Here is a 6,999-nt window from a genome sequence, read left to right as displayed (position 1 = left end):
TAAGCTTCATTTGCCTAGACTACTTTATGAAATAGTTAGCTTAGAAATCATTTTTTAGATACCTTGGTGTATCTGGAACTGTCTCCCCTTCTAGAATCCTCACAGTTAAATAATATTTTTGGCCACGATTCCCAGAGCTGAGTCTTCCTCGGGAGCAGTGAGGCTTTTGCACAGGCCTCGGTTTCTAAACCGCAGAGGGTCTCATTCCAGCCTCTTTGAGTCCCCTTCCTTTTCAGGTCTGTTGCTCCTACATCTGGAGTCTAAAGGAGTATGTGTGTGTCTTATTTTTATTATTTGCTTAGCTCTTAGTAGTCAAGTCTTTCTTTTAGAGGTTTGCTTGCTTGCTTGCGTGCATGTTTGCTTGTTTATTACAGGATGTCACATAGCCCAGGTTGGCCTCAAACTCACTCACTATGTAGCTAAGGCTAGCCTCAAACTTCTGTTCCTCCTGTCACCTCTCAAGTGCTGGAATCACTGGCTTATGTCACTATGCCTGGCCTCAAGTTTCTTTTGGGTCACTAAAACCTTTCCTGTTGGTTCTTTCTCTGCCAGGTGCACTCCATCTGTTCCTTTGTGAACCACGCTCTGATACAAAGTTTCCTAGCTTAGGGTCCCTGTTCTTATCTTTTCAGTTAAATTTCCATTTCCTAATACTTTTATTCAAGCAGCAAGAGAGTTTACTCATTTGGTAATGTGTCTACTTTTCACTTTTTTAATTGGGTTTTAAATTAGGGATTTCTGTAATTTGCCAGATCAATCCTATTTCCAAATTATTTTTTATCACTGTAGTTGAAATCTCCTAGGAATGTTTCTGTTGCCATAGATACTTTTTTTTTAGATCAAAACATTCATTTATTTTGTTATAAAAACAAAAATAAATCCAAGCAGATAATGAAATAACTTTAAAGTATTCCTTCCTTGCTCCTTGTCCTAGAATTTAGCCCACAGTCCATGCTGAGGTTCTTGCTTTCTGGATGCTATGACGTTTCCATCTTGTACCCATTCTTCTCGAGCTCAGCGCGTAACTGATTGGAGAAGTCATCTTCTACATTGTCATCGTCCCAATTATCCTCCCAGACATGTGCATCTTCATCTTCATCTAAGCCAGCCCAGTCTTCCGCGGGAAACTCCTCGAACTCGTCGTCCTCTTCCAGGAGACCCAGGTCGACAGGCTGCTTCTTCTCGGACATCACGCCGCACCGAGCTCCACCGCACTCAGAGCCGCCGCAAAGTTGGGAGCCTCAGTACTCACCAGGCGCCGAGATGGCCCACGCCGGCGCAACCATAGAGACCTGCCATAGATACTTTTAAAATTCTACCTTTCTAAGTCTCGAGACATTGTCTTCTGTTGGTGGCACCTGTTCTGATAGGTCCAGCTGGGGTTCTCCTTCTGACTGGAGCAAGGGGCAGGTAAACAGGACCCTCTTGTCCAAAGAGTGGGGGCAGCTCCAGCTTCTATGCTGCCTCTGGCGTCACAGAAAAAGGGCAAGAGGAGTGAATTCCTTCCCAGGAAGCCAGTGACAGCCTGATTCATGCTTTCCTGAAGACGGTTTGCAGAGTGCCAGAGGCTGGGCCCTTTTCTGGTCCTGAAGGAGAGAATTGTCAACCTAGGTGACTAAGGGGGTTCCATGCCTCACCCCTGGGGTTCTAAGAATCCCAAGCATCTCCTGCAGCTGCTCTGGGTTGTAACAGGCAGCTGACTTCCTCACCCACTCTTTCTGTCAGTTTAGCATTCTAGCAGGACAGTGAAGGAGAAAGTCACCATTTTTACAATTTCCCAGATATAAATAGATGGATAACATATAGCTATAAATTTTTTGTCAAAGTAAAACTTAAATATGATTTAGAGGCAAACCGTAAAGCTTATAATGCTGTCTGGGGAGATAGTGCAGCCATAGAGCACCTGTTTCGTGAGCCCGGGCATCTGAGTTCAATCCCCTGAACCCACTTAAAGACATCCAGGTAGGCATGGTAGTGCTCTTGTACTCCCACGGCTGGGGACACAGAGACAGAAAGGTCCCTGGACTCAGTGCCCAGCCATCCTAACCTATGTGGCAAGTACCAGGCCAGTGAGAGACCCTGTTTCAAAAGAAAGGTGGATATCATCTGAAGAATGATACCCAAGGCTGTCCTCTGGCATACACATATGCATGCGCGCGCGCACACACACACAAAAAAAGCATGCATGCATGCTTGTGCACAAATCTGTTGAAAATTTCTACTCCCTAAAAACAACCACATTTGACTTTTAGCTCTATCATCTGTAATGCATAACCATATGTCTATATAATATGTGTATGCCTCTACTCCCTGCTTCCTGGATGAAGCATCTCTGACAATATTAATGAAAGAGAGGGACTATGTGTCTAGTATTTCCATCTTTCCATCTAGCTGTTTCCTTTCAGTCTAATTTGTTTTGGGTTTTGTTTTGTTTGATTGGTTGATTGGTTTTGCATTTTGCTTGATTTGTGGAGTATATTGTTTTTCCTAAATGTACTTTAAGCTCTGGTTTTTGTCTGAGCTGCCTTTTTCAGGTGACTGGTGACCAGTGACCAGTGACTGTCTCACATTTCAGGGGTTGTCATCAAAGGCTGGCTGTACACTCAGTACATAGAGGCAGAATGTCAACCCACGGTAAGCTGCTGATGCTGTCTGCCTGGTTCCAGCATTCTGGAAGCCAAAGGAAGGAAGAAGACTAGAGGACTCTGTCTTCAGCTACCAGCTTTCCCTTCTCCCTGACTTTTCAGCAGGCATAAATGCCTGCAGCAGGATTTACTGCCACATGTAATAAAGCTTCTGTTAACTCTTTCCGGAGAATATGTTTACAGACCTGCTGAGGTGCGGGAGGACAGAGTCCCAAGGCCCAGTGACTTGGGGTTAATGTCTAAGCAGACATTAACCAATCCCAACAGGTTGTAGGCATCAACCAATGAGGTACAACTTACGTAGAATTCAAGTATACAGTTGGATGAGTTCTAATAAATGTGTTGCTATTACCAATATAAAGATAAACAGCATATCCATGACCCCAAGAAGATTCTCTTGTGCCTCATTACAGTTGTCCCCAATCCCAGGTCCTAAGCGTACCCTCACCCACTCTTATATATGAATTTGTCTTGTTTAGAATGTCATATCAATAGACATACACAACAACTGAAATTTACTGTCTGGATTTTTTTAATTCACATTAAATTTTTTCAGCAAATTTTTTATGAAAAATTTCCACCTCCTCCCATTTCCCTCCCCCTTCCCCCCCCACCCCTCCCCCTCCCCCTCTCTCTCCAGACCAAAGAGCAGTCAGGGTTCCCTGCCATGTGGGAGGTCCAAGGTCCTCCCCCCTCCATCAAGGTCTAGGAAGGTGAGCTTCCAAACAGACTAGGCTCCCACAAAGCCAGTCCATGCAGTAGAATCAAAACCCAGTATCATTGTTCTTGGCTTCTCAGTCAGCCCTCATTGTCAGCCACATTCAGAAAGTCCAGTTTGATCACATGCTCCATCAGTCCCAGTCCAGCTGGCCTTGGTGAGCTCCCATTAGATCAGCCCCACCGTCTCAGTGGGTGGGCGCACCCCTTGAGTCCTGACTTTCTTGCTCATGTTCTCCCTCCTTCTGCTCCTCATTTGAACCTTGGGAGCTCAGTCCAGTGCTCCAATGTAATTCGGGATCCTAGAGAAACTAAATAAGAAGGTGAACTCAAAGAAAAACATATAGTTATCCTCCTGGATGTTGGAAGTAGATAAGATTGCCAGGCAAAAATTGGGAGATTGGGGGTGGGAGTAGGGTGGGAGTAAGGGGAGAGGGGGAGAGAGAAGTGAGAAGGGAAGGATGGGAAGAGCTTGGGGGAATGGGACGGTTGGGATGGAGGAAGGGTGGATATGGGAGCAGGGAAGTATATATTTTAGGGTTGGCAAGAGACTTGACTCTAGAAGAGTTCCCAGGTGTCCAAGGAGATGTCCCCAGCTTGTTCCGAGAGGAGAGGGCGTCTGAACTGGCCCTATTCTATAGCCACACTGATGAATATCTTGCATATCACCATAGAACCCTCATGTGGCGATGAATGGAGATAGAGACAGAGACTCACATTAAATTTTTGAAGACTTGTCCATATTGTTACTTGTATCAATTATTATTGTATTATGAATAGCATTCATACATATACTGAAAAGCATTGTACATATAGTGCATTTTGTTTACAAATAGACATTTGTCAGTATTTTCAATTTTTGTCTTATATAATTAAAGTTGGTAGATATACTTTTGTATGAGTATTTTTATGTATCAGTGTTCATTTGTCCTGGGTAAGTACCTAAAGACAGAATTTCTTTTTGTTTGGTTTGGTTTGGTTTGGTTTGGTTTGGTTTGGTTTGGTTTGGTTTGAGACAGGGTTTCTCTGTCCTGGAACTCACTCTGTAGACCAGGCTGGCCTCAAACTCAGAGATTTGCCTGCCTCTGCCTCCCACGTGCTAGGATTAAAGGAGTGCACCACCACCGCCCCTCAATTTCTGGATTATATAGTTTAACTTTTTAAAAAATCTGGCAATGTGGTGTACATCTGTAATCTCAGCATTTGGAGGCTAAGATGGGAGAAGCCCAAGATGGAGGTCAGCGTAGCTACACAGCAGGTTCAAGGCCAGCCCTGGGTGCGAAGTCACTGTATCATTCTTCTTTCCACACAGCGCGATATGAGCAGCTCAGTTGTTTGACACAGGTGCCAATCACCAATCTTTTTTTTTCTTTTTTTCTATTGATTTTTATTGAGCTCTACCTTTTTCTCTGTTCCCCTCCCTGCCTCTTCCCTCTCCACTTCAACCCTCCCCCAAGGTCCCCATGCTCCCAGTTTACACAGGAGATCTTGTTTTTTTCTACTTCCCATGTAGATGAGATCGACACAGGTACCAATCTTGATGGTGCCTCACTCCCACGACTGGACAGCTGCAGTTTGATTTCCGAGTGGTTAGTAGCAAGCATAGTTTTTGTATACTTAATGGCCATCGAAGTCTTACCCTATCATGCATATAAAAAAATGTTTCACCCAGTTTCTAATTGAACTATTTGTCTTCTTTATATTTTGCAGTTAGTCCACAGTCAGATATAAAATTATGAATATCTTTACTCAGGCAAACTTGAGTCTGCTGCTCGACTGCCCTACCACCAAGCGACATCCCCATCTTTTTATTTTTTGATGACATCTTTCAAAACCAAAAGGTTTTAAGTCCAATTCATCCAGTTTTCTATGTTCCATGGTTTTGTCTAAGAAATCTAAGAAATTTCTCTCCATCCCAGATTGTACAGTTATTCTCTTGTTCTATTCTAGAAATCTTATACTTTTAGATTTTTTTATTGGCATCTATGATCCACAACCAGGTAATTTATAGAGAATATATTAAATTACTTTTTTACCCGAATATCTAACTCATCCACAGAAAGGCTATTCCTTCCCTGTGGATTGCCTTGTGACTACGTCTAGAGTATAATCCACCCCGGTGGTCTGCGCCTGTCCTTCCGTCCACACCAGGCCATCACCGTCTCTCCAGCTGTCTCCCGCTTTGTTGGGAGCCTGATCTACCAGCTCTGGGCTCCGTCACGGTGCCTTCTGATGAGTTTGTCTTCTGGGCTATTCCAGGCTGCCTCCTGCTAAAGTGCAACCCTTTGGGGTCTCTGCTGACTGCCCTAGCTGTTCAGTAAGGACTCTCCCCACTGCTGAGAGGAGCTTGAAGCATCTTAATGGCCAGGCACCAGGCAGTCATTCTTTCTTGCCTGGCCTGCTGCAGGTCAGCAGAGACTCCAGGAGCCCAGGGCCCAGGGTCCGTGCTCTCCCACAGACGCCTCCAGAGTCCGCGGTCTCGTTCTCCCTTCTAAGCATCCCGCGATCATTGCCTCGGCTGTCTTCTTGGTCCGCTGTACATGCTGACAGCTGAGAAGGCTGTCACCGTGCTCGGCCGGAAAATTACAGCTGTGCCGCTATAAAACCACAGGTGTGTTCCTAAAAAGCAGCAAACTACACAGACTCGTGCAACCCCAGAATCACGGGGCGTAGAGAAGAAAAGCGAAGATATGGCACAAGTCTTCAAGAACTTCATCAGTTTACACCAAAAGAAAAAAAAAAGGAACCAATCAAAATGATAGTCGCTTTACTAAATAATTAAGGAACTGCAACTGCAATATTTTTTCCTGAAAAAGACTGGCAGATGTTCAAAGCGTGTGTTTTATGGCTCCTACTTGGCCCAGTTATGTTGGGTGCAGTTTTCTGAGTCACCTACGATTCTCATGAACAAAATTGTGTGTAAGCAAACATGAAACTCACATTATTCTCATGTTGTTCTGTAAGTCCATACCGTAAGTCCAGCCTCCACTTTCAAAATAACCAATTGATGTGAAATTGTGTGTGGATAAATAAATAAATATCACTGCTGTGTTTGCAAAATTCAGAAGGGAACATACATGAGAATGTGCGTCCAATGTGTCATATTGAACTGGAAGCTGTTTATGTCTTTCCCACTTAGACAGCAGGGTCTCCAGGTGAGGACTGGCATCTCCCCAGCATCCCCACTGCCTGGCATAGCACCTGACCCTTGCCAGATGCTCGCTAGCAGTTGATGGACAGGGTGAAGCGGCAGGCGTTCTGTGCCTGTTTAATGCATCGAACCAGCAACATATTTGTGGTGATATTTTGTTTGTGCTGTAACAAATAAAGCTTGCCTGAAGATCAGAGTGTGGTTAGCCACAGAGGCCAGGCAGTGGTGGCACACACCTTTAATCCCAGCACTTAGGAGGCAGAGGCAGACGGAACTCTGCGAGTTCAAGGTCACCCTGGGTTACCTGAAATTGACCCAGCCTCAAAGAGAAACAGAGCCAAGCAGTGGTGACTCACACCTTTAATCCCAGCACTAGGGAGGTGGAGACAGGAAAGGATGTGGCTGGGCAGGGAGAGGAATATAAGGTGGGAGGAGACAGGAGCTCAAGGCATTCAGTCTGAGGATTTGTGGGGACAGGATCCTGCC

The 6,999-nt window shown here is 44.9% G+C and overlaps 1 pseudogene; it reads right to left on the bottom strand.

Annotated features, from left to right (window-relative positions):
- Window positions 1–827: 827 nt before the first annotated feature.
- Window positions 828–1,292, bottom strand: LOC148119033 (26S proteasome complex subunit SEM1 pseudogene; annotated as a pseudogene).
- Window positions 1,293–6,999: the final 5,707 nt, after the last annotated feature.

Source organism: Myodes glareolus, chromosome 19 (assembly GCF_982192425.1).
Source record: "Myodes glareolus chromosome 19, mMyoGla1.1, whole genome shotgun sequence".
Taxonomy (NCBI): Eukaryota; Metazoa; Chordata; class Mammalia; order Rodentia; family Cricetidae; genus Myodes; species Myodes glareolus.
The sequence above is the reverse complement of the archived record's forward strand: the minus strand, read 5'-3'. Positions and strand labels throughout refer to the sequence as shown.